Consider the following 6,000-nt stretch of genomic DNA (forward strand, 5'->3'; position numbering starts at 1 on the left):
TTCAAAGAAACAGCAGTGAAACATAACAGCATAAGGCACGCTCCAGTTCTAAATGTCTTTAGGCTGTGATTCTTAGCACACTTGCCTGTGGGTAAGCCCCACTGAATGCACTGGGACCTACTTCTGAGCAAGTTGCTGTACAAACTTACTTGGGAGTAAATCTCATTAAAACCGAGGCAGTGGCGTAGCAAGGTCAGGTGGTACCCGGTGCGGATTTTTTTTGGTCAAACCCTCCCCCATTGAAATTGAAATCTGTCAAAGAGAGCCGTGCAGGCAACCACAATGCAGATCCTGCCTTCTCCCCCTTCCTCCCTCCACCCCCCATCAAAGAAAGCCACGCAGGTGATGCTGTTGCTGGTCCTGATCCCGCCTTGCCTTGTCAGAGACACAGCTCCTTCTCACCTCCCTCCCTCCACCCCCAAACCAGTGTGTTTTGTCCCTTAAATGAAAGGCGAAAACAGGCGACCACAGCCTCTCTCGCCTCCGAGCCCTTCTCGGGAGTCTGCGTCAGCCCCAGAAAGACCCTGCTTTGCCCTGTGAGCAGCACAGCTTCAACCACGGCATGCACTGCCACACAGACACACACACAGCCCCTGAGCGAGGGCGAGACATGGACGGGCAGGGAGAGCAGGGTCCGGCCCACTGTGCATGCGCCCAGCCACAGAGGTGGGAAAGAGATGCGTTGGTGTTTGCGATGCAACTCAACCCCACTCAGTTCCATTACACAGACAGTGTCAAGTTCAGCTGGCATTTTGTCACCCCCCTCATGATGGCACCAGGGGTGGTCAGCACCCTGGCACCCACCTTCCTACACCCCTGAGCCCAGATTGTCAGGGCTTGTATAGCTCTGTGTGTGGGAATACCGTATTTTTCTGTCTATAAGACGCTCCAATGTAGAATCATAGAATCATAGAGTTGGAAGAGACCACAAGGGCCATCGAGTCCAACCCCCTGCCAAGCAGGAAACACCATCAGATCACTCCTGACATATGGTTGTCAAGCCTCTGCTTAAAGACCTCCAAAGAAGGAGACTCCACCACACTCCTTGGCAGCAAATTCCACTGTCGAACAGCTCTTACTGTCAGGAAGTTCTTCCTAATGTTTAGGTGGAATCTTCTTTCTTGTAGTTTGGATCCATTGCTCCGTGTCCGCTTCTCTGGAGCAGCAGAAAACAACCTTTCTCCCTCCTCTATGTGACATCCTTTTATATATTTGAACATGGCTATCATATCACCCCTTAACCTCCTCTTCTCCAGGCTAAATATGCCCAGCTCCCTTAGCCGTTCCTCATAAGGCATCGTTTCCAGGCCTTTGACCATTTTGGTTGCCCTCCTCTGGACACGTTCCAGTTTGTCAGTGTCCTTCTTGAACTGTGGTGCCCAGAACTGGACACAGTACTCCAGGTGAGGTCTGACCAGAGCAGAATACAGTGGCAGAATATAAGACTCCTCCTATTTTTGGGGACTCAGATTTAAGAAAATGGCGGGAGATGGCCCAGAATATAAGACGCCCCCTAATTCTTGACATTATTTTTTAGGAAAAAACCCTAGTCTTATACATGGAAAAATATGATAGTTATGCTCACTTTTGATCTGGCCCTGCCTAATGCTGGCTTCTACACCACCCACTGCCAGCATGCAGCCTTTAACAGATTACCCCTGTTGGGGGGTACTACTCCTGAAGGAACATGATCCTTGCATTAGAACCTCATTCATACCAAAGGATAGAATCATAGAGTCGGAAGGGACCCCATGGATTATCTCATTCAACTCACTGCAATACAGGAATATGCACCCATACAGGGATCTAACTTGTGACCTGGGCGTTGTCAGCACCACACTCTAACCAATCGAGCCAACTAGCAAGGCTAATGCAACTTGTAACACTGAAAAAACTAACAAATGCATTGTGGCATGACCTTTTGCAAACTGGAAGCGAGCTCATCAGGTATGTGAAATGTTATCTTCAGCTGGTTACATTCTATTCATAAATTGGAAGGGGAGTGATGAGTTTGTCATGAAATACAAAAGTAGAGACAGGGTCTCACTAGTGGTGGCTCCATGATTACAGCACTTCCTCTGAACTGAAGTGTAGATGGCTCCATCAATACAAGCCTTTAAATAGATTTTTAAAAATTCCATTTATTCCAAGTAGTTTATTCTGAAAGATATGATGCTGTTATTTTGTTGTTTTTATTGTAAAATTCTGCTGTTTTAAAGAACGTCTTTTCTAGATAATTTTGGTGGCATTTGATGCTTCGATATATTTATTTTATATATCATAGAATCATGCATAGGGAAGCCATTTTGACAAGTCTGTGGCCTATAATTATTTTTTTTAAATCATCTGCAGATCTCAGACCTCTGTAACAGTTGTGAAAGTGACTGCATGTAAAATTATATCTATATATACACCATTTCCACCGGATCGTATCAGAAATGACAAGTGAACTATTGGGTGCAATGTGGTCAAAGTAATCAGCTCAAGGGGGACACTGACTTGAGACCAGCTCAACTTGTTGCACCAGTTGTAATTTAAACCAGGTGAAAGATTCATGCACGTATCCAAAGGCTGAAGTTCCAGACTTTATTTTCAGCCAAATAAACAAAGCCTCTGGTGATGTAATTCCGTGTCCCCAGCCCACCCTGAAACCCAGTGAGCTGTTTTCCTTCCCAAAGGCCAGAAGAGACAGTTCATCTCCACCCCACACCTGCTAACGCTGAGCTCTGTTATTGCTCTGTAATCATTGACTAACTTCACATTGGATTTGTTTTGCTTTTAATTCTTTTGCTCTGTTTTTAAGCAAACAAGAATGGAAAAGCACGCGCTCTGTGCACAGTTTGGCTGCAGCTGTCAGTTCCTTTTGGCTACTCTCTAGTGCCAAGGGCAGCAGGATCCAGGAATTTATCTGCTGGTGCCAGCAAGAAATCACTGACCCAAACAAGGGAGTCAGGAGGACTTGGGCTGGAGTTCTTGCCAGGGATCAACAAGCGGCCAGAGAGGGAGAGGCTGCTGAGTCATCACTGTTTCAGCTGCTGCAAGCCTTTCCAGGGGACACTGCTCCTGCTGCTGCTGTTGCTAAGATTCTTGGGAGCTGACTGATTGCTCCTTCTATAGTCATGTAAAACACACATGCAAGTCAGAGGAGTAAGAAAATACCAGCTGGGTTTGGCTTGCATCAAGGAAACAGCTTGCTGTCTACGGTTGGCCAATCTCTGTCTGCTCTTCCCCTGCCCCCTCAGGTATCCTGGGACTACTGAATCTAGTGCTGGTTTGAAACATGGGGCCTAAAGATGGGAGGGTAGCCTTGAACTCCGGAGACCGAGTTCAAATTCCATTGCAGTAATGGGATTTAAGGGATAATAACTTTCCCAAGGCCACTCGTTGGGTGGCCTTGGGCAAGTCATGAGCGTAATGGAACACAGTTAAGTTTCCTGAAGATCTGAAAAGTCATGAGTGAAAGGATATGAGATGGGCAAGAAAAAATGCTTTGCTGGATCAGGCAAAGTGATCCTTGCCACATTCTGAGGTGTGAGAGGCTCGGAAAAGGCTTGAGTCACAATAAGGAAGAGCAAACTTGAATTGACTCGCAGTATTCCATAGGGTCATTAGGATAAATCGCTCAATCCTGGCTTTTTAAAAGGCAAAAGTAATGGGAAAGCGCACAGACTCCTTTAGCAAAGGTGTTCCTGTGGCCATTTAACAATCGCCTCTTTGTTTCTTTTACGGACTTAGCTTCAGTTTTCCCTCGCTTTCTTTTGGTATGCCTTTTGTCATACCAACAGTTATTTGGACAGTGCTCTGCTTAAAACTGGATATGCTGATCTGATGCTTCAGGAAATTGCTGGCTGAGGTCACAGAAGGGTAGTGGAATGTTAATACTGGGCAGAATGAAATGATGCTGAACCAATACACACCCATTTACCTCAGAAAACTAGTGAGTTTTGTTCACATGCTCCGATCAAACCAATTCTGGCCTGAGAAACTTGGACCAGGCTAGCTGGCTTTATTTGCTTTTGTTAGCTTCTGATAAGTTTGCTTTCCTCAGTAGACTGGAGCTTACCTTGTCTTGCTCAAGTCAACTGGGCATATCTTATGAAATTACTTTCCCTGCTGACGGAGGGCCTGCAGCATGCAGGCATCTTGACCTATCAAGCTCTTTGCAATTACTATGCTATAATATCTTTTGGGGACGTGGGTGGCGCTGTGGGGTAAACCACAGAGCCTAGGACTTGCTGATCAGAAGGTCAGCGGTTCGAATCCCCGCAATGGGGTGAGCTCCCGTTGCTCGGTCCCTGCTCCTGCCAACCTAGCAGTTTGAAAGCACGTCAAAGTGCAAGTAGATAAATAGGTACCGCTCCGGCGGGAAGGTAAACGGCGTTTCCGTGCGCTGCTCTGGTTCGCCAGAAGCGGCTTAGTCATGCTGGCCACATGACCCAGAAGCTGTACGCCGGCTCCCTCGGCCAATAAAGCGGGATGAGCGCCGCAACCCCAGAGTCGGCCATGACTGGACCTAATGGTCAGGGGTCCCTTTACCTTTACCTTTTTAATATCTTTTGATGAAGATTCTATATTTTAAATAACTGGGAATTTATGTAGGAGCATGGTAGCATACTTTTGACTCGTGTGCTATACATGGCGTAATACTTAGCATTCTGTTCCTTTCTGTCCCTGGATGCTATAAAGCATCTTATTCATTCTCCCTACAGATTCAGTCTCTTTGTTCTTGATATCATAAGGGAGCAGAGAGATTCACAGATGAGAAAAACGTTTCACACTCTACGTGGGGCTACCTTTGAAGATGGCTCAGGAACTGCAGTTGGTGCAAAACGAGTCCTCAGTGCAGCCTGCAGCAGGGCATGCCTGCCTGCAATGTTATTCTGTACAAATTGTTCTTGGGCTCAATTCAATGTACTGGTGTTTGCCTTTAAAACATGAAATGATTTAGGGCTTGGATACGTAAAGGACCATGTCAAGCAGTAGGTGCTGCCCTTCCAAATAAACATAGGCAGGTGGGGATGGAAGAAAAGCCTTTCTTGGCAGTGGAACCTACAAACAAACAAATCTGGACAAATGCTCAGGTCATCTGGAAGTTACTCTAGCCTCCTGCATAGCACATAATCTGGCCCCATCTCTGCTGTTGGCCTATTCCAATATTTCAAACCTCCTACCCATTTGTCCCCCAGGTGGCACCCTCACCTCTACTGCTCCTCCCCCATTCCTCTGCTGGATCTGGGGAGGCAGAAAATACTTTCCCTGCCACACAGGGCACATCTAGACTTCTCCATTTCTGTTTATGCCTCAGGGCAAAAAGGCTTTTCTTCTTACATCCTTTTATGAAATCATGCACGCCAATTGGTACATAAATAAACCAACAGCCTAATTAATAATAAAATTAATCACCCCTGCTCCTAATCTTTTTGTTTGTCGTCTTTGATTTCCCTGCAGGGCTGCAAAGGACTTGGAGTCAAGTACTACAGAATGATGTTTTTCTAACCTAAGTTCAGTTTAGCAGTTTATCCACATCCTGGATATATGTGATGGACCTACCAAAGACAATTTAAGGATGGAATACTGAGGGAGTCTGTGTCCCCTCTAGATTTTAGATGAAGTACAAACATTTCTGCTTCTTGAACTCTTTGAAGGAATAACCATAACGAACAGTACATTGTCTCAAATAAATAGCAAGAGGCAACAGAAAACCCATGGGATAGCATTCTCTCCTCCTACCCACCTCACTGACTGGGATATATGTTCATCTCCTTCATTTATGGAATCTCAGATACTGACATTTATGGAATACTCCTTCATTTATGGAATCTCAGATACTGACATTTATGGAATACTCCTTCATTTATGGAATCTCAGTTCCCCAACCTTTCAGCCCAACAATTTTCTATTTGGGAGTGTTCGCCACCCAAATGTGTAACATAAAAACTTATCACATTCTGATAAACTTGTGTGATGCCATGACAGATACCCTCTATTACTGTATTCTAA

The 6,000-nt window shown here is 45.6% G+C and overlaps 1 long non-coding RNA gene across 1 annotated transcript in view; it reads left to right on the forward strand.

Moving 5' to 3' along the window:
* Nucleotides 1-5,787, forward strand: part of LOC310844862 — a 97,384-nt gene extending 91,597 nt beyond the window's left edge. Inside the window, exon 7 of the long non-coding RNA XR_014564364.1 lies at nucleotides 4,710-5,787. This is a non-coding gene — a long non-coding RNA (uncharacterized lncRNA). The remainder of the gene's footprint in view (nucleotides 1-4,709) is intronic.
* The last annotated feature ends 213 nt before the right edge of the window (nucleotides 5,788-6,000 follow it).

This window comes from Podarcis gaigeae, assembly GCF_964106915.1.
Source record: "Podarcis gaigeae genome assembly, chromosome: 1".
Lineage (NCBI taxonomy): Eukaryota > Metazoa > Chordata > Lepidosauria > Squamata > Lacertidae > Podarcis > Podarcis gaigeae.